The sequence below is a fragment of the Nomascus leucogenys genome, chromosome 16 (assembly GCF_006542625.1).
Source record: "Nomascus leucogenys isolate Asia chromosome 16, Asia_NLE_v1, whole genome shotgun sequence".
Classification (NCBI taxonomy): domain Eukaryota; kingdom Metazoa; phylum Chordata; class Mammalia; order Primates; family Hylobatidae; genus Nomascus; species Nomascus leucogenys.
In genome coordinates this window covers 46,566,682-46,593,977 of record NC_044396.1, presented here as the reverse complement: position 1 = coordinate 46,593,977, position 27,296 = coordinate 46,566,682, and the positions used below count along the sequence as shown (strand labels likewise).

Below are 27,296 nucleotides of genomic sequence, written 5' to 3'. Positions count from 1 at the left end.
CAGCATCCCATTAGAACCCAAATGCCTCCAGCGCAGAGGAAACAGGCCAAAGTTACTTGTCTCTGAATGAGCAAAAGTCTGAGCTTTTTAGGCACAGAAATAGCAATCTCAGAGAATTCCAAGTTTTTAAAACCAAAGTGGCCTGAACCTTTCTAACTTCCAATCTGCCAGCTCCTCACAGGTGCAGTCAGGTGAACAGGACCCTCAGCTGAACTATAACCTTGGGGAGACCTCAAGAACATTTGCAGTCCTGGAGGTGGTTAGATATAGAGAATGAACTTCATACACAGTTTATTTGAAAAAAATGCTAAAGCCAAAGTTCCCGTAATCCGAGCAATTTGTGCCTCGAAGCCTCTGAGGCCAGGCAGATAATGGGAGAGTGTGTGGCCTGGGGAAAGGAGCCCCAGCTACGGGCTGCCAAGGGGAATGTGGCTCATTGTTGACACAACAGCAAATCCAGAGCTCTGCACAAACTGTCCCGATTTAAAAATTCAATATTAAAAACACTGTTGGCCAAATGTGGGCTGCTGTTTTTGTTACTTCCTCTTTAAAGAGTGCTTCTGGTAACGAAAAAGAAAAGGATAGTTAATGCCTAATTAGTCTTTAAATTTTAAGTAGGAAAGAAAGCACTGGAGTTAGAGCAAGGGCCCTGGGAACTGAACACAACCTGGAGTCACCCACAGAAGTTTCTACGTGAGAATGAGTAATTCTCCTGTGTCTCACAGCAGGAAAAGGGGGGTATTGAAAGAGCAAGGCTGAGTAATTCAGCTCTAAGTCACCTAACATCTAAGTGTCTTGATTTTCTTATCTATAAAAACAAATGTGTTGAATCTGGTGAGCTGAAAAATGTCTTCAGCTCAAACATTCTTGGGAGCAAATAAAAGAAGCAATTTACCTTTGAAGTTATTAAGAATTCTAGAACTGATTCTTCTAGTTTCCTAACATACCAGATAACAAAACGTTTACAATATGTGTAAAACTGTTCTCTGGAACACTGCTTTTTGATTTTTCTGGTAATAGTATTTGTGCTTACTGACTTTAAGCATCAGGTTCCAACTTGACTCCGATCACTCTCATAGCTATACTCTTGGCTTTCCTTTTAAGAACAGTCACATCCTTGTCTTTGAAGTAAAAATGCATCTTCCCACGGCAATGTTAACTTTTGGATTCTTTACAAATGGAAGAGAGATTCATTTACAATACAAGAGTACTGACTGAATTATGGCTGTGTTCAATTAATTAGTACCTATTCGTGGAGCAATTATGTGTAAGACGTAGAAAAATCCTGAACTTAAAAAAAAGATTCAAAATGCATTTGATAAATGTGAATTGAATGAATGGTGTAGAAAATAAATTTGGCAGGACTGTGGCAAAGGACTTGAAGGTAAAGGAAAGGTAAGGAGGAGACGAACTCCAATAAAGACCCAGCAGGCGAGGGCATCCCTCATCAGGGCAGCTTTTGAGTTCATGGTACATTCAAGACACTCCGATGGCTGGTATGGAGTGCTAGGGGACAGCGGTCAGAGGCCAACTAGGTGTAGGGGAAAGGCAGATGACTTTGGATTTTATTGGGTAATTGAGCATTGGTGACATGGTCATACTTGTATTTTTTTAAACTCCCCTGGCTGCAGTATGGGGACAGGATGAGTGGGGATTAAGTGTGGCTGCAGAAAGGTGGGTCAGAGCTTCCCAGGGAAGGGGTCATGGCAGCTGGGCTCTGAGCAACACCCAATATGGCACTGCCTATGATTCTGCCCCGTAATGGTTGAGTAGCCTTGGGCAGTTCACTTTATCTTCTCGTGCCTCAGATTTCCCATCTGGAAAACGGGGATAGCAATAGTACCTACCTCTTGAGGGTTTTTTGAGTGGGTTAAATAAGAGCACACAGGCATTTTCATTCACTTCACTCTTACCAGGAGGGTGGCTTTGGGGTGGAGAAAAGAGTAGACAGTTTCAAGAGATGTTTAAGAGGTGCACTGGGCTGAACTGGGAGACAGACAGGATGCGGAGGGTGAGGAGGTGCATGTTGAGGATGAATCATTCCCGGCTTCCCACTTGACTACGGAGAAGTGGTTGGTGGGAAGTATACACTCTCCCCTCCAATCCTTGCTCCCTTCTTCCTCTGCATCCTGGGCTTAAGCCAAACAGAACTACAACTACAGTGGTCCCTCCACACCCACTGTGTCCATTCCTGCTGCTCCCTCTGCCTGAGCCATTTTTAACCAACAGCAATTGCATTCCATTGCTTCCTTTATTTATCCATTTTATTTAGACATTTATTATTATTATTATTATTGTTTGAAACACAGTCTCGCTCTGTTGCCCATGCTGGAGTGCAGTGGTCCAATCCCGGTTCATTGCAAGCTCCACCTCCTGGGTTCACCCCATTCTCCTGCCTCCACCCCATTCTCCTGCCTCAGCCTTCTGAGTAGCTGGGACTACAGGAACCCACTACCATGCCCAGCTAATTTTTTTTGTAATTTTAGTAGAGACAGGGTTTCACCGTGTTAGCCAGGATGGTCTCGATCTCCTGACCTTGTGATCTACCTGCCTCAGCCTCCCAAAGTATTTATTCATTTTAATTAATAAGATATGCTATCCTTTTCAACATCTTCCCTTTTCCTGCTCTTCCAAGCACATCATCACTTTCATTAACCCCTTTTATACTGTGAGCATAACTTGTAAAGAATGCAAAAGTAAGGGAGAAAAGTGAAAGAGTGAATGGAGGAGTAAAAGGCTGACCAGAAAAGACTGACTTTGCACACTATAAATTGGACAGAAAGTATGAAATCAGAGGGCCAACCATCTGGAAACATTAAGTCAAAACCATCACCCTTTCAGGACCTGCACTTTTCCAATTACTGAATGCTGTGTCTTTTTCTTTCTTATCTCCATGATGAAATCCCTCACCATCTATAATTCTGATGGCTGAATCTTCTCTTTCTGACCTTAGTATTGCCATCAGCAATCAGCTCCGGATTGCAAGTAAAATAATCTTCTTGACAACAACACTATCATGTTATAAATTCTTTAAAACCACAGACTTTTCCTAATAATATTTAAACTCCTGATTCCAGTATTCTAGTCATATTTTAGCGTTTTCTTTCAGCTTACTACAGTAGGTCTTCCAATGTTATTTAATAAAGTATCCTCTTGCTCTGGGTTTCCATTATTTTGTTTTAATCAGGCACTTTACTTTTTTCGACAAGATGAGTAAATCATTTCTCCACTTTCTCAGCAACCTTTTAAAGTCTTGTTTCTTTTGACACATCCACTCTACACGACCAGAGAATGGGAAGCAAATGTTGAACCAGGTGTAGAGATGCAGGGAAGGCCAACTTTTACCTTCTAATGTTTTTACAGATACAGGTCAAGGAATGTCCACCCCAGTGGTGCTCCTGAGGTGTGCTGAGGCGTACTAGTGCAACAGCACAAAACTCGCACAGGCATGTTGATCAAATAGAAAAGTTATTTTGACTTAAGTGAATATGCACTACGTTGTGACAGGATCCTCCCAGTGGCAAGTCAGGAGGGAGTGGACTGGGTACAGTTTGTTACCTACAAAGGTTTCACAGGATGTCAGGTGGGCGAAGCAAACTAGCAAGTCTACTGGAATGGGAATAGCTTTGCCTAAAGCCCTTCATTGGGTGATCAGGTACACAATGGTGGCCGTAGCCTCCTCTCACCTCACACTGGCTGGGGCTGAATTCAAGGCCACCCAAAAAAGCCCAACACAGGCACCTTGGAGCTGAGGAGCCTGGGAACTGGCTTATACCTCCAGTCTGAGAAGTCTAAGGGCAGAATCTATAATGGACTCTCTAACCAGATCACATAGGCAGGATGAAGCTGCCTTTCCACAGGCACAAAAATGAGGGTTTAGGCCGGGCGCGGCGGCTCACACTTGTAATCCCAGCACTTTGGGAGGCCGAGGCGGGCGGATCACGAGGTCAGGAGATCGAGACCACGGTGAAACCCTGTCTCTACTAAAAATACAAAAAAATTAGCCGGGCGTGGTGGCGGGCGCCTGTAGTCCCAGCTACTCGGAGAGGCTGAGGCAGGAGAATGGCGTGAACCCGGGAGGCAGAGCTTGCAGTGAGCCGAGATCGCGCCACTGCCCTCCAGCCTGGGTGATAGAGCAAGACTCCGTCTCAAAAAAAAAAAAAAAAAAAAATGAGGGTTTGCTCGGCCCACACATGTGCCGGGGAAAGATGGTCTAGGAGTATTCTCAAAGAAGTCCCCTCAAAGGAGGCCAATAGAAAACAATGTCTGCCCAAAGCCCTCCTCTGAGAAGGCTGGGGGCATCCACTAGCTGAGCAGAGGTGTGGCTGCCTCCACGGAACCCAAAAGCTCCCAGAGAGAACCAGCTCTGAAATGTGCCATGCCCAGGGGACATTGATTCCCCCTGCAAGAGCCAGGGAGAGAAACCCTGTCACCTCCGCTGAATGCTCTGTCCCTCCCTTGCTCATTACACAATGCAGGGTCTGCCCAGTAGAGGCTGGTAGAGCCGTCTGATAAGGAGCAGGAGAGGAGCTGGAGCAAGTCAAGGGGAAAATGATGCTTGTTAAATATGCTTCTTCACAGGGTCTCCAAGCCAACGCAGCCTTGAGCTGGGAGAAGAGAAACCAGTTTAACTGGACCAGAGGTAGAGTTTTGATCTTGATGTGAGGCAGCACTCTTCCATGTCTGAAACTGATCTGGGGACTCTAAATTATTGAAGATGAACTGAAAAGGCTACAGGTCTTGTCTGAGATTTCACCCAGGCATAGAAATGATAATTCAGTGGGGCAAATGCTTAGGGCATGGAAAAAGAACACAGGACACTTGACCCTGAGCAAGTTTCTCCAGCTGGTGTACCTGAGTTTCCTCATTTATGGAACATTGATAACCATGATTCCTACACTTCGCTGGCTGGGGTGAGAATTCCTTGAGGTGACAGGCTGGGGTGAGAATTCCTTGAGGTGACACATGAAAGTGCTCAGTCAGGAGCTCAGCCTGGAAATTGTTCAGTAAATGTAAGCTTTTTTTTTTTTTTTTTTTAAGACGGAGTCTCACTGTGTTGCCCAGGCTGGAGTGCAATGATGCAATCCCAGCTCACTGCAACCTCCGCCTCCTGTTTCAAACGGTTCTCCTGTCTCAGCCTCCTGAGTAGCTGGGATTACAGGCGCCTGCCACTACGCCTGGCTAATTTTTGGTATTTTTAGTAGAGACGGGGTTTTACCATGTTGGCCAGACTGGTCTCGAACTCCTGACCTAAGGTGATCCGCCCGCCTCGGCCTCCCAAAGTGCTGGGATTACAGGCATGAGCCACCGTGCCCGGCCAATGTAAGCTATTATTAAATGCTGTCCCCAGTGTCTGCAACTTGGCACTGATAATCACCATCATTAGATTTCAAGCTTTATGGTAAATGAATGATCTTTTGTCTTAAAATTATTCCATTACTCTCAAGTGATAGAGCCTGTGCTATTTCTGTCAAAGAGGATTGACCGTGCAGTTTCTGGCTAAAAGGTCACTTGTATGACCCCATTTTTATTTGAGTTACAGAGAAAATATGTAGTTTCAAATTTCAAAGCAAACGTTATGTGAGTGAAACAGGCTAGAGTAAACAATAAAGCCATTATTACAAATGAAATCTGGTGGTAGGAGAAAAATAGCCGGTCAAATCTCAATCCATGATGGATTCTTTACTTTAATGTCATTCTCCAAGGTCATTTAGAGAAGTCATCCACACGCTTCATTTTCATTTGTAAGTAAAGCCATTAACGAAAATGTTAGAAGTTTCTTTTAAAATGTTTTCCTCCTATTTAAGACAACTATAATGAAATAGAGAGTCAGAAAAAATTTCCCATTTTTAGTTCAACATTCTTCCTTGGCCTAAGGTAAGGAATGTGTTATTATGAGAGGGCCCCTAACTTGCATCAGTGAGGGGGTGCCTTGCCTTTTACTAGGGATTACAGAAATCAGTGCTGTGCATAACCAACCAGTGTCAAGAATCACTTGGAAATATAATGACTTGCTTGATGAAAATTACTATAAGTAATTAAAAAGCAGGACTACTAGAATTCCTTTACGTAAATACAGTAAGAATGCCTGCCTTATCCAAACAAACATAAAATGATCCCCCTTTCTGCCAGTGTTTCCTCTCCTGTGGAGGCTTTATGTGGCTTCATGTTCAATTGTGACAATGTGTGAGGTCATGACCAAATATTAAATGAATGTGGAGTTCAAGGGACCACTGTCATTTTTTTACAGACTAGTCTACTCCAGTCACAGAGTTTGTAAGACTTGCTGGGCTGGGGCACGGTGGCCCACGCCTGTAATCCCAGCACTTTGGGAGGCCGAGGTGGACAGATCACGAGGTCAGGAGATCGAGACCATCCTGGCCAACAAGGTGAAACCCTGTCTCCACTAAAAATACAAAAATTAGCTGGGCGTGGCAGCACGTGCCTGTAATCCCAACTACTTAGGAGGGTGAGGCAGGAAAATCGCTTGAGCCTGGGAGGCAGAGGTTGCAGTGAGCCGAGACAGCATCACTGAACTTCAGCCTGGAGACAGAGCTAAACAACTCTGTCTCAAAAAAAAAAAAAAAAAAAAAAAGACTTGCTGGCTACTGTGAGTCTGAGAGTTAGTGGGTTCCCCATTTTGGGTGACCCAGGCACACCTTCCAGCAGCAGTAATAACAACTCAACGAACTCGGTGATTATAAACTCTGGTAGTAATTCCTGCAGTTCATAAGGCTTTGTGCTGTGAGTTCCCACACCTCATCTCAGCGAGCCTGCTTAAGAGGCGGTCTGATACCCGTGATAGAGGAGAGGGTGAGTACTGGTGAGTGGCAAAGAGAGCCCAGACCAGAACCCAGGGTTGTGTGGATTTGGGGAGCCGTGCTCAGGGCTTCTACCAAGGTCGATTTTAAGGGTCTGCACTGTGCATGTTACTGCTTTCTCCTTTAGCTGTGTAAACTCGTACTCTAGGGCAAATCTAGTACAAATGATAAGAAAGTTTACTGTGCCAATATATACAGAACATTTCTTTTTGAAAAATATTTTAATTTCTAGTAAACAGCCTTAGGGCAGAAGATGATATTTACTCTGAAATAAAATGTGTGTTATAATAAAATTATGAAACATTTAAATTTGAAGGGAGAAAAAGCAGTATTTTGGGTGAATTCCTCTGTGAGTGTATTAGATAAATTGCTACAAAAATTACATTACCTGTTAGTAATGACCACTTCTTATTAAGCACATACAATGTCCCCAGAACTGTAATAATGCCCCATTAGTAATGACCATTTCTTATTAGGCACATATGTTGTCCCCAGAACTGTAATAATGCCTTTCACACATTTTTAAGTTTCATCCCGCAAATATCCCTAAACCAAGTATTGTTATCCCCATTTTACAGATAAGGAAACTGATGTCCAGAGACATTTAAAGAGGTTGTCTAAGATGTTCAGCTATGGAGGGGCGAGGGCTTCATACCAAAGTGGGTACAAGGATGGCTTGGCCCACCCCACCTTATCACAGTGTTGTTTCAGCTGTTAAAGAGATACGTATGAAGCACCAAATGTATTTTTAAATGCTTTATATTGAAGTAATATGGCTCAGGCACCCACACTAATTATATTTTACTTCTGAAAATCTACTCTTTTGACCATTCGCTGTTTAGTATTAATACCAGCTTCCTCCAGAGGGTGAAGGACGAAAAAAAGCCTTGATTTTTTGTTAAATCAAAAAACCATGCTACTTGTTAATGGTTTAAATGCACAAAAAAGAAGGTAAAATGTTTATAAATTGAGTTCTGCTCATTTTAAATTTTCCTTCTTTACGCTACTGACTGTGGATCTATCAAAGTTGGCTGAATAATGAAAGATTTGAAAAAGAACAGTAACATAAGACTGTGGTTTCATTCTATCTTACTGCACAGAGCATATGAAGAGCAGAGATCACCTAATTTTACTGCTATTTTTAGTAAAGCCCTCAGCTATGCACACAGTAGGCATTAATTCAAATGTTCACGGAGTTGAACTAAAATGTTAAGCGTTCAGTAGAATATCTAGCACACCCTTTCATATTGTAAAGGCCCAGTGAAAATGTCAGATAAAATCTTGGGAAGTGAAGTTGGGAATGTGTATATATTTGAAACGATACTCCAAGTACCTCCTTTTGATTAGAGTAATCTCCAATATAAGGCAAATACACGAGACTGCTTATTCACAACCTAAGAAACACATTAGCACTGAATTCTGCTTAGAGCACAAATAAGGGGCAAAAGGAAATGAACACAAGGTAGAATTTTACAGCAGAACCAGTAAGTTCACTTAAAAAAAATAGTGAATATTGTTGATCTCATTTGTCAAGAAACACCTAGAATTATTTTCCATCTCTTGAAGAGTTCTTTGTATAGCAGTTGTTAGAACAACTGGTTCTTTGCCTTAAGTATATTCTGAAAAGAACAGTTTATTTTTCATTTCTGTGGATTCAGACTGAACTGTGGGATAAATAATCTTCAAAATAAGACATGTAAGACGATAGACACCTATTTCTTGCAGCACATATTTTCATCTTTCCAGCACTTAACATGTCTTACATAAAATCATTTTCAAGCCTAGAATGTTAAAGGTAAGGCTTCATCACAATTTGCACTTGAAATATTATTTTTGGGTTCAAGCGACAGGAAGCTCAGCAATGACTAAGTCCATCCACCTTGCCCAGACCCAGTTCAGCTCTGCCGTTAAGCTCCTTGAAAGGAAAGCAGCAGGCTTGGGCTCCACTGGGCAGAGCTACGTTGGGTCCAGCTGTGCCTGAAGGTAGGCACTGCCTTAGGAGGGAGAAGAGAGACTGGTGCCAGGGGGATGTAGGTCTGCGACCATAGGCTCTGTCCCCTCTATCCAGCGTCCCCTGACCAAGACGCCCTCCTCCTTCCCAGGCTCTCTGATGCCTGCCTCCACATTCTGCGCTCTCTCCTGGAATCTCCTCCCCTCTTGAGTCTTCCAAGCTGAAAAAAGAATCAACACAACTACAGGGAAGTCTTTTCTGACCTCTCCTTCTGAGTCCCATCCTTCCTCCCGGGCTCTTGCCTTACAGTCCTCATTCCCGAATGGTGAGAGGTGGTAATGACCCTCCTCCCACAAGGATGGGACACCCGAGGGCAGCTGCCTGGCTCCTGCCTGCCCAGCACAGCAGATACTGGCGGACAGCAGAGATTGGAATATCTTTTAGAGATTCTCCTGTGACATGTATTTAGTTCAGGATGTGTCTTTGCCCCAAGATAAAAGAATACAAATCTAAAAACCTCACCTAATATATTATGAAAGTGGCTTTGTTCACTTCCGGCCTCCCCACTCGCGCCTGCTATTAAAAAGAAAAAAAAAACAAAATCAAGCTCACTTAAGAGGCTAAGGATTATAATAATCTAAAACCAACATTAAAAGTAATCTGATCAATACTTTAAAAAATTACAGACATTGCTGGGAGAGGAAAATACATCTTTCATTAGACATGAAAACTTTGCCTTCAATATACATTAAAATAAAATGTACTTTTTTTTACATGATTCCATCATGCTTTTACGTTAAAATGATACCACCTGCTTCTATCTTGATTAACATTTAAGCTTCTCATTCCTGTTTACTAAAGAAAAATAACTGCCCAAAGTGAAAAAGGGAGTCGGCTTTTAGAAACAGTTCTTTTATTCTCAGTCTCTAGCTTTCTTGTTGTTGAGTGAGAAATGAAGTTTTCTCCTATGTTTTAACAAGAAAGAGCATAACTCTGCTTGCAGTAAAAGGTAGTTGCTGATGTTTGGTGCCTCACGATCTCTTAAGCTTTTGATTTTGGGCACAGGCACCTTCAATTTAAGAAGAGGAACACAGCAGCAACCATTTGTTGGCTGCCTGTCACCAGCCAGACCTCATGCCAGGCAGGGTGGATGTCTTCTATTTACCTGCCCTGCCCAGCACCTATCATTCTCCCACTTGACAGATAGGGAAGCGGAGACGTGGAAGGTTTCAATGACTTGCCTGCAGCTGAAGGAGCTGCTGTCCACCTCGGGGCCATCTGTATTCTAAGCCTGTGCCCTAAGACTGCTCTGGATGGTCATGGAAACATCTGTGGCCACAAGGACTGAAGAGGGGCCAGACCTGAACATCAGCCAGGAAGGAAAAAAGGAAAAAATGCTGGCCAGCGCCCCCCTCACCACCCCCAGCCTGTACGATGCCAAGCCCCAGGCTGCTTTCACAGCAAAACTCCTTCCTGCTACGGTGGGAGAGTGTGTACCTACTACAGGGAGAAGCCGTGCTTAGGGGTACTTGCTGTGCCGGAGGATACATCAGTGAGGGGGAGTGAGAGGCAGGAAGATGACGTGAAACTTTTTGAGGAGAGGCATTCATAAAATATAAAAAATAGGCTCAATGAATCCAATATGAGGCAGTGACAATAAAAGCCCTTTGTTTGGTGAGATTCTCCAAGGGGCTCTCAAAATGTGGTGACACCCTCCTTTGTGGAAAATAAGTATTCTAATATCTTTATAAGGAAATTGGAATATATTCTGGGCAATAGAAAACTAACAGTCTAGTCATGACCTGATTAGATAAAAATCAGCTTATCCTGGTGAAGCCTGAGCCCATCTCTGGGGACGGATCCTTCAACCATGCAGACCCACACAATGCAACTTTCCCCCAAGCTCTGCCCTCAAGGGAACCACTTCAAAGGGAAACTGTTTAATCAAGTTTATAAAGGCAGAAGAACTAGAAGGCAGGACACCCCCACTAGAGTATTTGTTCATTCAGCAAGTGTTTACTGAGCATCTACAAATGTGCCAGGCAGTGAACAAAATAAACACTATGTGGCGCTCACATACATGGCAATCAATCAATCAATCAATCAATCAATATAGTATGTAGTATGACAGCATGGGTGCTGAAAAGAAAAGCAGAGCAAGGATTTACTAAGGTGGAAATTACTGTTGACTTAGATAAGAAGGGTTTTGGTAAAGTGAATGGCAGGGTTTCAGGAGAGATGGGAAGAATAAAACAGGAGACGGTGATATAGGTGGCTTGTTTCATGAGTTTGGAGAGGAGGTAATAGTTAGAGGTTGGTAAGCAGAACCAAGAGAGGATATTTATTTTCCAATGGTAAAAATAGTAGCATGGGCTGGGAGCAGTGGCTCATGCCTAGAATCCCAGCTAATGGGGTTGTGGGGGGGAGGTGAGGCAGGAGGAATGCTTGAGACCAGGGGTTCGAGGCTGCAGTAAGCTATGATTATGCCACTACACTCCACCTGGGCAACAGAGAAAAAAAAAAGGCAGCATGTTGGGAATGACACAACAGAAAGAAAAATGTATGTGATACGGGAAAGACTTTACACTAATGGTGAGAACAGGGGGATAAAAATGTGACCAAAAACTTTAACCCAGAGAATAATGACTTATAGGTGTCAGGAGGCTGTATGGGATTTTTCTTAACTGGTCGGTGGCGTTGGAGGAGAAGGCCTTTTTAATAATAAGGGCTCTAAAGGAGTGGCAGTGGAAGAGAGCTTTTCTGGGTTGGGGCCTGTGCCTATATGGATGGCTGTCGGAGGCTGAGGGTGGGCACAAGGCAGACAGCATGAAAAGGAAGACAGCGATACTGTTGCGGGAATATTCTTAGACGCTGATGTGTAAACAACGGCCTCATGGTCATGGAGGCAAAACCTAATAGGGACAGGTCGCTGCAACTCTCCATTTGCTAGACATCTGGCAGAAGCAAATCATCTGATGAGTGATAATTTCATCATCTGTAAGACAGAGGAAGAAAGTACTGCTTCTGTGAATTTAAAGTTTATCAACAGGGAATCAGAGATCCTAGCAGAAAACAGCTAAGAATCCATAGAGTAATATAATAGCTAAGGAAGGGATTCAATCATTCAATTGATACTCATGCCGGGCACTGTTACTAGCACTGGAGGTATTGACATGAATGGAAAAGACACAATTCCCTGTTTCTGTGGCATGCTCAGGCATTCACATACATTCCACAGAACAGATTGCACAATTCAGGGTAGAGATGGAGGAGATTTTATGGTTGGATTCTAAGGGAAAATGTAAACTGTGCCTATAAGGAGGAGAGGCTGGTGTGGCCGCAGGTTCTAGGTTCTAGGGTCAGAACATGTGAGTCCCCTCCCCCATTTACCACTGCATGACCTTGAAGAATTGTCTCTCTAACTTTAGGTTCCTTAGCTGTGCCATGGGGCTGATACCAGGGCTCATGATAGTAGAGGGGGCAATATATGCTAGCTACTGTTCTTTTTAATGAACTGGAGAAAACATTATCAGATGAACATCGTAGACTATAAAGGCAATTTGCAGATTAATAGAAGGAAGAATTTTTGAACAATTCAAACTGTCCAAAACTAGAATTCATTGGCTTTTACAGAAGTGCTAGCTTTTTATCCCAGGAATGCTTCATGCAGAGGTAGATTTAACATCTGTTCAAGAAATTTTAGAGGGAATTCCTATAATGGGTGGAAAGAGGAGGCAGGTGAATGTCAAGTTCCTTTCTAATAGGTTCTATGTTTCTTTGAAACTTCTATTTTCAAAGCAAGAAGAAAGGAACATGAAGACAGAACACGAAGGCAGAATTTTAAAGATAAACTGTAATAAGAATTTAAGCATTAAAAAAATCATTACAATATATTAAGAAAGTGACAAGAATGGTTTTGATAAGTAGATTAAATCTAAGAAAAAAAAGACAGTAAAGAAGAGGGAGGTTTAAGCAGACTGGATGAAAAAAGTAAAAGCTGAAGACAGAAGGAGCAGGATGTGGGGCATCTCATCAGTCGTGGGCACTGGAGACCCTGCATGGGTGTGGCTCTGCCTTGGTAAGCTGTCAGCCTTTTGTTCCTCCCTGTTCTAGTAGCTGTGATCTGTGCCAGGGTTGATCCCTCACATCCTTTATGGTCCTGAGCCTCAAGCCTCACATACTTCTCATATAGCATGTATGAGAGGGTACAGAATGTGTACAGCGCCTCCAGCAGCGCCTTCCTTTCCTCCAGGCCAAGGGAACCACTGGAAAGGAGCCATTTATTGGGCTAAAATACTACCAACAGGGGCCCCGAAGGGGGTGGCTGACTGGAGAATAGAGGCAACTTCTAATGTTATCGAGATTTGGATGTTTCTGCAATAAACTGTGCTAAAAGGTCACGTTATATTTGCATGTAATGTGTCAGCTTATTTCTGAGATTATGATAGTCTTTGGAAGACATGTAGCCAGAGATTACAGTTTAGTAATCACCTTGTTAATCCTCCAGTTGGGACACAGTAGCCCTGAGGCCACTGGCTCAGAGCTGAGATGCTATCAGAGACCACTGGGTGTAATGCTTGCCTCTCCAGACCAGCTCTGACTCAGGTGGTTTCCCTTACATCAGCCTAGAGGGGATCGAACTCTTTTGTGACATTCTTCTTTCTTACTGACTACTAGAGGGAAGATATTGAATGTTTCTCTTTTGTTTAATAGCTCTAAAGATAGACGGAGGCTTTTAAACCTTCATCTATTTTACTTACTAAGGCATTCTGGATCACTCCCAATGTTGTTTCTAGAACTCAGGAGGTGAAGCTTTCCTGTGTTTACAAGGATACTTGAAAAGACATTTCAATAAATGCAGCCAATACATCTATGAAGAGCCAATGACTCCTTTTAGCAGGCTAAAATTGACCACAAAAGAAAAGTTATCCTAGGGAGATGATGGAAAAAAATATATAAAACTTATTGTTTGTCTCAGAAAATATTTCTAGTCTTTGGACAAAGAACTACTCAAAATGCAATTTCTCATTTTTCAATGCCAGCTTTTTCAAACATTATGATCAACAGCAAAATGTGACCTACTTCCTCTGATACCTCAGAAAAGTGATGTGTCATCCCCAAATCCATTTCCCTCACTTGCAGGGCAAAAGACAAATACTTATACAGCCATCCTTCTCTGACAGATGAGAAGGGCTCTTTTAATCAACATTCTCAAAGCACGGTTAATTTTTTTTTCCTGAAAAGTATCTATCAAATGTTTCCCTATGGCTGGACAATTTAAATAATCCTTGGGTTCAGCTCTCTAACTGAAACTGAAATCCTATAGTAGACGGGGGAAACTCAAAACAGGGCCTCACAGGCTGCTGGTGAGGGAAGTGATGTAAGGATTACAGTGATTTTTTGAAAAGCAGAATTCTCTGAGAGCACTTGATGCGATAATCCTGATGAAACCAAAGAAGGCCCTAAGACCCCTAGGAGGCCATGGAACACTGAACGCAGAGCAGATGCAGGACTCATGTTGGTCTAGTCTGAATCCTGCTTCCCTGTCTTTTAGCTCTGTGACTCTGGACAAGAGAATTCCATTTGTGTGATTCCCTTTGACCATGTGTTAAATGGGATCATAACAGCACCTTCCTCACAGGGTGATGGTGAAGGTGATAGGGCGCGAAGGCTGGAAGACACTGAGCACAGGGCCTGTCTGTCATACAGAAGGTGTGAACTATATTTTTATAGTAAAAGGGTTATTTTTAATTGGACATACTGACAGTACCTGTGTATTGTGAGAAAAGTCACTTCCCTGGTCAATCCATCCAAACACATGCAAATTCTAGATGTTCTTGTAAAAATGAAATGCATTAAAAGAGAATCTCCAAAACCCCTTATGAAATTTGAGAAGCACTGCGCTAAACCTGTTTACTTTGAGGAAATCTGACATCTTCACTAGGTTGAGCCTTCCTGTCCATAAACAGGGATCTGCCTCTCCATTTATTTAGATTTTTGATTTTTTTCATCAGTGTTTTGTAGGTTTCAGCATATAAGTTCTAGATGTGTTTTATTAGATTTATTTTTAAGTATTACATTTTTTGAGTCAGTGTAAATGGTATAGTATTTTTAACATGAGTTTCCACATACTCATCACTATTGAGAAATACAATTGACTTTTGTCCGTTGATCTTATATTCTGCGAACTTGCTGAACTCACCTTTTGGTTCTAGGGCTTTTTATTTACATTTTTGTGTAGATTATTTGAGATTTTCTATGTAGACAATCATATAAGACAAGATAGACAATAAAGAAGAAGCAGGTGTAAGAAAAGTGGGCCAGATGAAAATGAGGGTGAAGGAAGAGTGAGTATCAAGCAAAACCTCCCATCAGTTATTTGCAAGCTTATGCAAGATTATTCTAAAACGTATATGGAAAGGCAAAGGAGTATAATAGCTAAAACAGTTCTGAGATAAAAGAATAAAGAATGAGGAATCAGTGTACTCAATTTCAAGATATTATCTAGCTACAGTAATCAAGATTGTGGTATGATGGAGGGACAGACACACAGATCAGTGGAGCACAACAGATAACCCAGAAAGAGCCCCACACAAGTTAAGCCAATTGACTTTTGACAAAGGTGCAAAAGCAATTCAAAGAAAAAGGACTAGACTTAAACAAATGGTGCTGGAGCAACTGGATATCCATAGGCAAAAATATAAACGTTGACCTCATACCTTTTATCTCATACTTTATACAAAAATTAACTCAAAATCATAGAGTCAACTGTAAAATAAAAAAATGTTATTATTAGGAAACAACAAAGAGAACATCTTTAGGACCTGTGGCTTGATGAAGGGTTCTTTGATATGACATCAAAAGAGTGATCCATGAAAGAAAACTGATAAATTTGAGTGATTAGAATTACAAAAACTTTTTGGCTGTGAAGGGCTCTGTTAAAAGGATGAAAAGATAGGCAACAGACTGGGGAAAATATTTGCGTGATATACATCTGACAAAGGACTCATATCTAGAACATATAGAGTTCTCAGAACTCAACTTTAAAAAACCAAACAATCCAATTGGAAAATGGGCAAAAGACATTTCAACAAAGAGGGCATATAAAAAGGGCAAATAAACATATGAAAAGATGTCAATATTATAAAACATTAAAATCTATCACTATTCATGAATGAGCTATCACTATACACTTGTTAGAACAAGTAAGATTAAAAAAAAAAAAAGAGAGAGAGAGAGAGACACCACCCAATAAATGCTGGCAAGAATGCAGAGAAACTCTGTCACTATTTGCCTTGATAGTGGGAATGTAATAGTGTAGAGACACCCTGGTAAATAGCTGGGCAGTTTCTTAAAAAACTAAACATACATTTACCATAGAACCCAGCAACTGCACTCCTGGGCATTTATTCCAGAGAAATGAAAACTATATCCACACAAAAAACTATACATAGTTGTTCAGAGCAGCTTTACCTGTAAAAGCTCCAAACTAGAAGCAACCAAAATGTCTCTGAATGGGCAAATAGTTAACTAAACTATGGTATATCTATACAATGGCTGGTACTCAGCAATGAAAAGGAACGAACTATTGAGGCATGCAACGACTGGGATGTATCTGAAGAACAGATGCATGAAAAAAAGCAAATGTCACACAGTCACATACTGTATGTATATAACATTCTCAAAATTAGAGAGATGGAGAACAGATTTAGTGGTTTTCAGGAGATAAGGATGAGAAGTCATACGGGTGCTTGTAAAGCACAAGGTCTCTGTGATACAGAATAGGATCTTGATTGTAGTGGTGGTTACACAAATCTATGCAAGTGATAAAATGAAGTATACACACAAGCTCAACTTCCTGGTTTGATACTGTACTATAATTATATAAGACATAGCCATGGGAGGGTACTGGGTGACACATGAAACTTCTACCATCTTTGCAACTTCTTGTGAATCTGTAATTTCAAAGTAAAAAGTTTAAAGAAAACAGCTGAGGGAAGAGAGAGAGATCCACAATCTGCTTCCCAAATAAAGGAACAATCATGATTTTTAAAAATAACAAGAGGTTAAAATTACAATATAAGTTGACATGTTTCTCAGGTCATAAGATATTTTATATGGAGAAAGAGGCTCACACATTTGTCATATTTTAATATTGAGAAAATAACCTAGGGTCAAACTTTGGCCTAAAAATCAGAAAAATGAGACTATCTCCTAAATTGTTCCAAAATTTTAAAATGAAGTCTCTTTTTGAACAAAAAGTCTTTTTCCATTATTATGGTTCAGAATATGCCATGGATTAAAATGTTTTTTAAATAGTACTGAAGGCAATAAAGCACAATCATATGAAATGATTCATGTCTATGAGGATACTAAATTGAAGCTACATTGAGAAGATGAGATAAGAAACAAAAGAAATTTAACACATTAATAGTGTTCTTTGAAAGAGTTTCTCAATAATTTTCTTTTTTTTTCTTTCTCTGTCACCCAGGCTGGAGTGCAGTGGCGGGACCATGGCTCGCTGCAGCCTCAACTTCCCGGGATCAAGTGATCCATCCACCTTAGCCCCTTGAGTAGCTGGGGCTACAGGCATGCACCACCACGCCCAGCTAATTTTTATATTTTTTTGTGGAGAAGGGTCTTGCCGTGTTGCTCAGGCTGGTCTCGAACTCCTGGGCTCAAGCTGATCCACCCACCCTGGCTTCCCAAAGTCCTGGGATTACAGGCATAAGCCACTGCACCTGGCCTCAATAATACTTTCATGTACAAATTACAATCATCTAAGCAGAACAATTCTAGATTTCAATGATTTCTTCCTGTAAACTGAAGTGCTTTAAAAGTTATATTTTGATAAGGGATTTAAAAAAAAATCAGCACCAAAGAACAAGGATTTGGGGCAGAGTTGATGTTTCGGTCTACCAAACATAAAAAGAATCATTTTTCTTTTAAAATTCCTCATTATCATGTAATCTATTTAGAAGAAGTAGAGTCAGAGATACCATATTTGACATTTCCTAAGTCTCCTTCATGAATTCTACATTTTAAGTGACCACTTTAATAAAGATGTGTGTAGAGTGATGGGAAAAGTTTTGAAAACAACATACGCTTCCAAGTTTAAGTTCCACCTAAATATGCAAGTCAGTTCTAGTATCAGTGATGCAAACAGGGTGGCTTTCTCATCCTATAGCATCTCCCCAAAATGCATCAGGCATATTTAGGATGCGCCTTCCTACCTTCCACCTCTCTACACATACATCACTAGAATATGAGTTATGACAGCATTTCTGAGATTTAAGGACTATAAACAAGGATAACGAAAAGCTCAAGTGAAAAAGGTTGCCTGTGCAGCGTAATATGAAATCCCAATCTCTATTTGTAACTAGGCTGTTCCATCTGTTTGGCTTTGAGATGGAAGCATTTCTGGTAGACAGTGCAACCCAAGAATTGATCCACTGGAACTCCTCTTAGCAATGGTCTGCTGTGCTTTGTTATCAGAGAAGCTGAGGGTTTCACAATTTCCTTGTCATTAGGGACACGAAGAGTTCTCTCTAGTACAAATCAGTTTACTGTGGGCTGACTGAGTAACCCAACGAATCCAGTACTGAATGTTCTGCCGGTATATGTGGCCTCTAGTCAGTAAAATAGAGCCCAATCCTAATTCAACCTATTGAACAGTAAGATGTTAATGGGGAACCTGGCCTTCCACTTTTGTCTCCTTCACTAGGTTGACACTTCTATTAAATAATCAGAAACAGAAACACATAAAAGGGAAACAGGGTAAAGCAGGCTAGCAGAGATATAAAAGATATAAAATTAAGAAGACCTTTGTCCTACATGGATATCTTATCCTCTGCATTTGTAAAGAATCCGAAAAACACATTTTCTATATAAATAGAACAAAATCAAATCCCTGTCACAAACACTCTTAATTAACTCAGAAATCTGCTTTTATTCTGTCTTCCAAAGGAAGTGTGTGCAGCAGGAAAGCGTACCTCAGAATCTAAATCACGACAGCTATGAAAACAAGTCTGGCATAGCTGACAGATTTTTTTCTCGATGAGTATTTATAAAGGAGGAGTCATGCTTAATCAAATAATTTATAATTACTAACTGTATAAAATCTTTACCGTATCATGTTCATGTACTACAGAATTTCGCATTTTCTGCACAATGGGTTCTAAAGATTATAGCATCATACACAGAATATCAGATAAATAGTCTGACTGCTATCATTTAAATAATGTGTAATTATACGAAATGAGTGATTAAAAAGTAACCTTAATGTTACTTTTGGTTCAAAATGGTAGCAAGATTTATTTAGTTTATCTCTTTTTATTCCCAAATCCCTGTTAAAATGAAAATAATAAACACAGCGGAAAGAACAAGAGAGACACAAAGCGTACAGATGAGTTGGAACTAACCTCACAGGACAGTGGTAATCATTCAAAGTGTCTGGGGAAGATCCCAGGGAGAAGTGAGTGCATTTGCCTGGCACCACCCCACAAAGAGCAGGACATGAGGGCAGGAGAGGCCAAGAGTGTGGGCTCAGAAACAAAGTTGAAAAGACAGAGCTTGTGAAGCACAGAATACAGCAGTAGTGGGCTCCTGAAACCCCACCCTAATATGGCAGTGAGGCAAGCCCTCACACCACCTGCCACCTCTGCCAGCACCCAGGGGGTCCTTGGCAGGCGGGAGCAGTTTGACAGCAGGAGGACTAGGGGAAAGGGAGCCTTCAGAGGGTGGGACCTTTATGAGAGCTAAGTCAAGGAGCAGGACATAGGATGCTTTCCAGAAAGGAATTATTTTTCCCTCTGAAGAAACTGATCAGCCCTAGGAAGGTATGATCTGGGGGAGACGCCTGCTGAAGTTTGGGGTTCTAATTTGGAGAAAGTCAGTTCTGCATGTGATTTCATACAGCACACTCCATCATCAGCAACTCCCACCTCCACACTGAGATTCCACTCTGAGTTTTAGGAACTCCCTTTTAAATGGTAATGGGCAGTCAATCCTCTAACATGAAAGGCAGAGACTACTCAAATAATCAAACAGAACAAAAGCGACCTGAAGGAAAACAAGATATGCAAAGGACATTTGCAGAGAACTTCAAAAGGCCTAGGAAATGAAATAGAGAAAAAAGTGAAGTTAGTGAAGCCCTAAAATAAAAAGCAAACACACTTAAAAAACCCAACAACAGAAAAAGGCAAAAATAAGCTTTGGAAATTAAATATATAATTAAAATTTAAAGATTCAATAGGTGGGCTTGAAGAAATATTAAGGAAGTGTCCTAGAAAGTAAAATGACAAAAGTTAGAAAACAGGAAAGAAAAGATAATAAAAATTAGAGGATCCATCCCAGCAGACGCAGTAAGCAAGCAATAACAATTATAAGCAAGGGTAACAGAAGATGTTGAAGGGGAGAAATTGTTTAATAAATAATATTAAAAATTAATCAGATGAAGGGATACAAGTACTTCTAAGGCCGGAATATCTAGAGAATAAAGAAACAAAAAATCCACAGTAAGGCAAGTTTCTGTAAAATTCCAGAGCACCAGAGACAAAGAGAGGATCTTAAAAGCTTCTAGAGAAAAATCAGGGCACATTCAGGAATCAAAATGGTGCTGTACTTAAAAAGAGCACTTAATGTCTTCAAAATTGAGGGAAATTATTTTTAAGAGATAATAATCATTAACCTACAGTTTTATGCTCGGAGAATCCTTCTTCAAGCAGAAGGATAGAATAAAGATACTTGTAGATATGCAGAGATTCAAAAATATACTTTCCAGGCCCCTTTACTTAGGAGACTTACAGAGGGTGTGCTTCAGTAAGGTGAGAGAATAAACCTACAAAGAAAAAGATATGAGATCCAAGAAAAGACGGGATTCCATCCACAAGGGCAGCCAAAGGCGGTTCCCACATTCTGTTGATAAGTCACAGCACAGCAGCTGTTGGAACCGCTTAGAGGGCAACTGGCCCTGAAATGACCCTGCAATAGAGATCCAGGAAAGAGGTCTGTATGAGCACACGTGAAATACTATTCAAAGGCATATGGCAGGAATGCTGGAACATTTGAGAAAATAATCTGACTCCAGGTACGTTAGAAAATATGGCGAAAGACAAAAAGGAGGTCATTAACTCTATAAAAAGAGGACTTTGTCTAAAGAGGCATGGTTAAAGGACACTATGCAGAATGTGTAGCTATATTACATTGTCACAATAAAATTAACTTAAAAACTAAACTAATTACGAAAACTCCCACCTTTATCTAATTTCTGCCATCTGGCATATTCCCTGGGCAATTCAAGGGGAAAGACAAATACAAAATGAGTTTAAAACATTCCTACAGGTTTTCCATACAGAACAGAGTAAATTTCATAGATTCAAAACTTACTAAATGAAGCATTCTCACATGGATGCTTGGAATCTGGAAAACTAAGAGTGACTGAAACCCAAATACTTTGCTTTGATGAGCTCTACTAGACTTCTGAGACCCACAAGAGAATACATCAAAAGCATTATTATGCTGTTCTATCAGTGAGACCATTGAAGCTGCATCCACAGTGGTGCATGTGGACAACAGAGATCAATGGGCCTCTGGCTTCCCTGTTTGCATGGCACCTCCCCAGACCTAGCAGCCACACAGCATCTGAAGGCTCATCGTGCCTCATCCTATTACAGTGCTGATTTTTCTGCATGAACTTGCCACTGACTAAAATCTACATTTACTGTCTGTCTCCTGCACTGGAACTAAGCAAGCTCCAGAGGACATCACTGCATCTGTTATTCACCCTTACATCCCTTTATATTCAAATATTTAAATGACTGAAAGAACAAAGGGTGTAACTGAAGGGGAGTGGCATGTTTCTCCCACGTTTCTTATGAGGACACTCCAGCTTGCTTGGATGTTGGCTGTGGGAGGGAATGGGCCTCAGGGGATTCTGATGCCAGCCCCAACCCTGCCAGGCTTTTCAATAACTATCACCTATTCCCCCAGTCTTCCATCTAGCCTAGTTACATCCATTCTTGTTTCTCCACCTTGGGAATTTCATGGATCCCAGAGGCATGTACTTTAAATGAGGGAATCTTTAGAACACAACTCTTGGGTAATAAATCAAAACCTCAACAATATGGGCTGACAGTCCCACCCTCGGAGTTCTAATTCTTATCTGCAGTGGACGGGTAGCCACTTCTGGGATGGGATCCAGCAATCCATAAGCTTGTGTTCCAACACAAAAATAAATTACACAGAAAGATGTTCACCTGTTGAAATACCAGAGGTACTTCCTGAAATGCCCTGCCTGGAATTTCTCCAGGTAGATAATGGCTGTTGGTGGAGTTATTCTCTTATTCCTACATTCTCCATTATTCCTCAGTATGCCACAGTCTACAGGATAATTCAGATGAGAGAGGCTAGATCAGGAAGATGAAAAAGTGGATAACTCAGTGGATAATTCAGATGAGAGGGGCTAGATCAGGAAGATGAAAAAGTGGATAATTCAGTGGATAATTCAGATGAGAGGGACTAGATCAGGAAGATGAAAAACCCTCTTTCTACATAAAGAGGGATTCCTAAAGCAATCTCATTAAGAAAACTGTATGCTGTGGACCAGGTATTTGAAATAATAAAAAAAATTTATGTGCAAACATAGTTTGCCTATCTTCTTTAAAAATGCTCCAGCCACGTGGTTCATATTTCCTCACTCTAGGTAGAAACCATGTGCCCTTGAGGAAGGTGTCCTCAGAGTCACTAAGTCCACGACACGATTCTGGGATGTACAAATGTTGACTGAAAGTATGAATTTGGAAGTCGGACCGACCTTGGCTTGGCCCTGGGCTCTGTGGCTTACTGGCTACATTTCCCAGAAGCAGGTCATTTACCCAAACCTGAGTCTTGGTTTTCTCAATAGTAAAAGAGCAATGATAATAACCAACCTTACCAGATTGTTGAGGATGTAGAATAAGATAACCTGCACAGAGCGCTTAGCAGCATGCCGGGTGCAGTCAGTACCAAAGAACTGCAACAAGCAGAGTGGTCACCTACTCTCTTTCCACAGGCCAGCCTGGGAAGCAGTACAACCCTGAAGAATCTCTGCAGACAGGTCAGCGGGAAGAACTAAAGCTATCAGAGGGGTCTGGATATACCCTACAGTGATTGCAACAAGACTATAAGTGCCCTTGCCAGTTAGAACCAAGTTATTTGGAATGTAACATCTTCAGTCACAATGATAAATTTACACACCACTATCTCCCCCTAGTGTGGTCTGAATGTGTCCCCCACAAAATTCACATGTTGAAACCCAACCCCCAGTGCAATAGTATTAAAAAGTGTAGCCTTTAGGTGGTGATTAGGTCATGAGGGCATCAGTCTCATGAATGGGATTAGTGCCCTTTTATAAAAGAGGCTTACGGGGGTGTGCTTGTCCCTTCCACCATGCGAGGACACAGCAAGAAGTCACCATCTGTGGGGAAGGAGCCCTCACCAGACACCAAATCTGCTGGTGTCTTGAACTTGGACTTTCCAGCCTTCAGAACTGAGCAAATAAACTTCTGTTGTTTACAAATTACCCAGTTCAAGGTATTTTGTTACAGCGGCTCAAACTAAGTTACCCTCTAAACTCAAATTAAGAGAAAATAAGTTATGAGGGGAGAAAAGGGAGGGCATGCACACGAACTTTCTTCAGGAATGCTGCCTGCTTTGGGTTGGCTCCATTCTGGTTTTCAGTCCAGCCACCTCCAGTAAGGCGCAAGTGAACAGGTACCTTTCAGAGTATTTGTTTTTTGGTTTCTAAAGGATGCCATTATCTCATTTCTTCAGAAAATCATGAATAGTTTTAGTTCTGAATGTTTAAATAATATATAAGAATGATGGCTGTAGGCAATGTTAAAACAAGAATCTAAAACTGAGACTGTAAGGCCAGTGCACGAATATGGTTGAGTGGCTTTTTAAACTTATCATTAGGAGGACTGCTATCTGTTTCAGGGAAACAGTGTTCCCCAGGCTGCACCAAAATAACATCTGAAGTTATATTGCTAAGAATGAGGTACTTTTCAAACTGTGCTTTTATGGTTTCAATAGGGGATTTTTGGAGTTTTTAATCCGTAAGTGGCCTGGAAGATGCTCACAACTGAGGCTGCTACAAGGTGCTGCTGCTTTGTAACTAAAAGTGTGAATGCACTGAAGGTAAACAGTCTCCTTAGTGCAGACACTTTGGAAGCAGCAGCAGCTCAGCGCCAGGTACCACACTCCACCCGCCTTAGAGTAAGCATCTGCAATTAAGCTTTCTACTTAAGCTAGTCTGAAGAAACTTCCCGCCGCTAGTCTTCCGGTAAGCACCCAGACCCAACCTGAAATTTGGTCTCCCCTACCCCCTTCAAAAAAGATAACCCGTTTTGGGATGGGAAGAGTGAAATTCAAATGTCCTGGAATGCGGCTAGTTTCCATTCTCATGGTTAGTAAATCTGCAGAGCTTTCTGGCTCTTGAGACCTGACTGAGGCTTAATCCCTGGCTGTATCAATCTGCATTGGTATTTCCAGGACAGACCATGCTCATTCATCAAATGTCTGGAAAGTAATGTCACAGAACAAGGTCAGTGGAGAGAGGAGAAATAAGAGAAGAAAGATATTGAATTGGGTCCCTTGGGATTACGGAAATAGCATTATTATCAATAAAGAGATTAATGACAATGGGGTAAACATTTTTAAAACTTAAAGCTAAACTTAAAGCTAATGACATTTGTGAGCACAGGATTTATCTTTTTCACATCCAAAGATGTTACTCTAGAATCTTTCTGATACTTTCTGGAAGCTGATTTTGCAGTATTGTATAATTATTTATAAAGATAGATACTCTTAATTTAAATTTTAAACATGCTGTCCCGTATTTAATGTCCGTTAGTTTTCTGAAAGAGTTTAACAGAGAACTAAGTCTCCACTCTATTAAGTTAAATGCAAATTAAATAAACAAATTGCAAAAATGCCTTCTGGTTATAGACTATGTTTATTTATATACATATTCATTAGGCACATACTACATAATAATAATGATTATAGAAATAGCACTCAGACTGTGCTTACTATGTGCCAGAACCACTCTAAGGCATTTTGCAAATATGAACATATTAACTCTTAACAATGACTCTATGAGACAGGGGCTATTACTTCTCTTCATTTTACAAATGAAGAAAATGAGGCCCAAAGATGCTAAGGCATCCAATACTTTACCCAAGAAAACCCTCGCTCTACCTTAGCTAGAGAGAGATGGAGTTGGAATTTGAATAAGGCAGGCTGGCTCCACTATAGATGCTTCTCATGACTACCATGTGGCCAAGGAAGAAATTGAGGTGCTGAGAGGTTAAAGCCTCCCCCAAATTTGCCATCCCCACTTTTGGCAGTAGTTCTGTTGCTCTGTGCTTATGTATCAAAGCTGAGGTTTCTGAAGCTTTTTCTGCAGAGTTTTCTTCTGGCTCTTTTCTCGAATACTGGTTCATGGATCATCCCACTGGGGTGTAAATTAGAATAAAGTACTCTGTTTTTGTATCTGTGTCCAGCTGCCATCAAGAAAGCACCACATCGAATCACATCACCCGTTCTCAGGTAGAGTTCAGCTAGCTTCCGCTTTATTAGACTCAGAGAAAAATACCTCACTGAGATTCCCTAATTGGTTTACCTAATACTGATTTTTCCCTCACACCAGTTAAGGGATTCTGGACAGAGCGGCACAAAAATGCTATAAAATAAACCTGCCACAATAGAGGCTCTTTGCTTTCAGCCATTCCGTCAGATACTGAGATATGCACTCACCTTCTCACTTGCTTTTCTTTAGGTCTTGAGGGAGCAGCTAGGCTTACACTCCTGGAGGCAGCCCCCAAATGCTGTGTGCATCACGTTAAGAAGCTCGAAATGGTTTTGAGTTAGCAAACCATTCCTGATGCTCTACAATCCGTTCTCCAGCCTCAAGAATTGAGAATTATAAGCCTTGAATGGAATACATTCTGGACAAAACAAATAAGGTAATTTACTTGTCTTTTTTTTAATCTCTTCCTGGAAACTGAATGTTCATTCATTTATAATCTCTTGGTTTACTATTATGACACATTCAAGTTTCAGTGTCTGGGAGAAATAGGACTCCCAAGAACTTCAAAATAGGCTTATTCCACAGATGTATTACAGAAGATTTAAAAGTATTACGAAATATATCTGGTCTGAATATTAGGGTTGGCATATTTGTATATGAAATAGGTGGGTTAGCTCCTTCTTTATTCAGGCATTGTTCTATCTGCCAAATAAGAAAAGCCTGATTGAAAAGGGGATATCTGAGCAAAGTTATGAAGGAGGTAAAGGAGTAACCACAGAGATGCTAGTGGAAAGACAAGTGCAGAGGCCTGGAGGACAGGTGTGGCTGGCATGGGAGGAAGGAGGTGGAGAGATAATGGACACAACCTGTCAAGGACCATGGCTGTCTTCAAGGAGAATAGGACCCTACTGTGAGGTTTTGCACCCAGGAGAGAGGGCTCAGACTCACGGGTTACAGGGAGCTTTCTGAATGCTCTGTTGGGAAAAGACTGCAGGAGGGAAGAACAGAAGCAGGAACCAGTTAACAGGCTACTGCAATGATCCAAGGGGTTTGAACCATGATGGCAGTGGTGAAAGCTGGTTGTTTTCTGAATATATTTTAAAAGTGCAGCCAATTGATTACCAGGCATGCATGCACGTATGTATGTATGTATGTCTTCCATACTAGTATTTAAGCAGTCTTGATCTGTTTTGTGTTCTGCATTCCCAGGGCCTAAAACAGGACCTGGTACACAGAGTTTACAAATATCCTGTTAAATAAGTGAACGAACTGGCCAGGGTTCAAAGTGCTTCTAAGTGGCTGAGCTGGGATTCCAATCTGGGCCTTTCTCTGGCTTCCAAATCCAGATTATCATCACTATGCTATTCTACCTCTGCTAACACTACTTTTTATCAGGAATAAAGTTTTTTCCTAGCCTAAGTTATACTCAGCATAATACATTTCTCAACACCAGAATAAGGTACATTGTATCACTAGCCATCTGCTGTACAGTACTGATGTCTGGAAGATAAAGGCCAGGGATGGGCAAAAGTCCCAAGGTGCTCTTACATACTTCAAGACTCTGCTGTAATCCCAGCACTATGGGAGGCCAAGGTGGGCAGATCACCTTCTGTCATGAGTTCGAGACCAACATGGCCAACATGGTGAAACCCCATCTCTACTAAAAATACAAAAATTAGCCAGGCGTGGTGGCATGTGCCTGAAGTCCCAGCTACTTGGGAGGCTGAGGCACGAGAATCAATTGAACCTGGGACGAGGAGGTTGCAGTGAGCCAAGATCGTGCCACTGTACTCCAGCCTGGGTGACAAAGCGAGACTCTGTCTCCAAAAAATTAAAAAAATAAAAAATAAAAAAAATGACTCAGGCTCTGCTTTTGACTAGTGTGTGTGTGTTTGTGTGTATGTCTGTGCACGTGTGTGCTTATGTCCACCTGTGCTGTGTACAGAATTCGTTG

At 41.3% G+C, this 27,296-nt stretch overlaps 1 protein-coding gene across 7 annotated transcripts in view; it reads right to left on the bottom strand.

The window, feature by feature from the left end:
* Positions 1–27,296, bottom strand: part of FAM110B (family with sequence similarity 110 member B) — a 156,035-nt gene that overhangs the window by 6,508 nt on the left and 122,231 nt on the right. For 2 of the 7 annotated variants that reach the window (XM_030794939.1, XM_030794938.1), the window contains one exon: positions 9,295–9,348. The exons of the other annotated variants lie outside the window; for them this stretch is intronic. The gene's annotated coding sequence lies outside the window, so the exon portion shown is untranslated. The remainder of the gene's footprint in view (positions 1–9,294; positions 9,349–27,296) is intronic. 7 annotated transcript variants of the gene reach the window in all.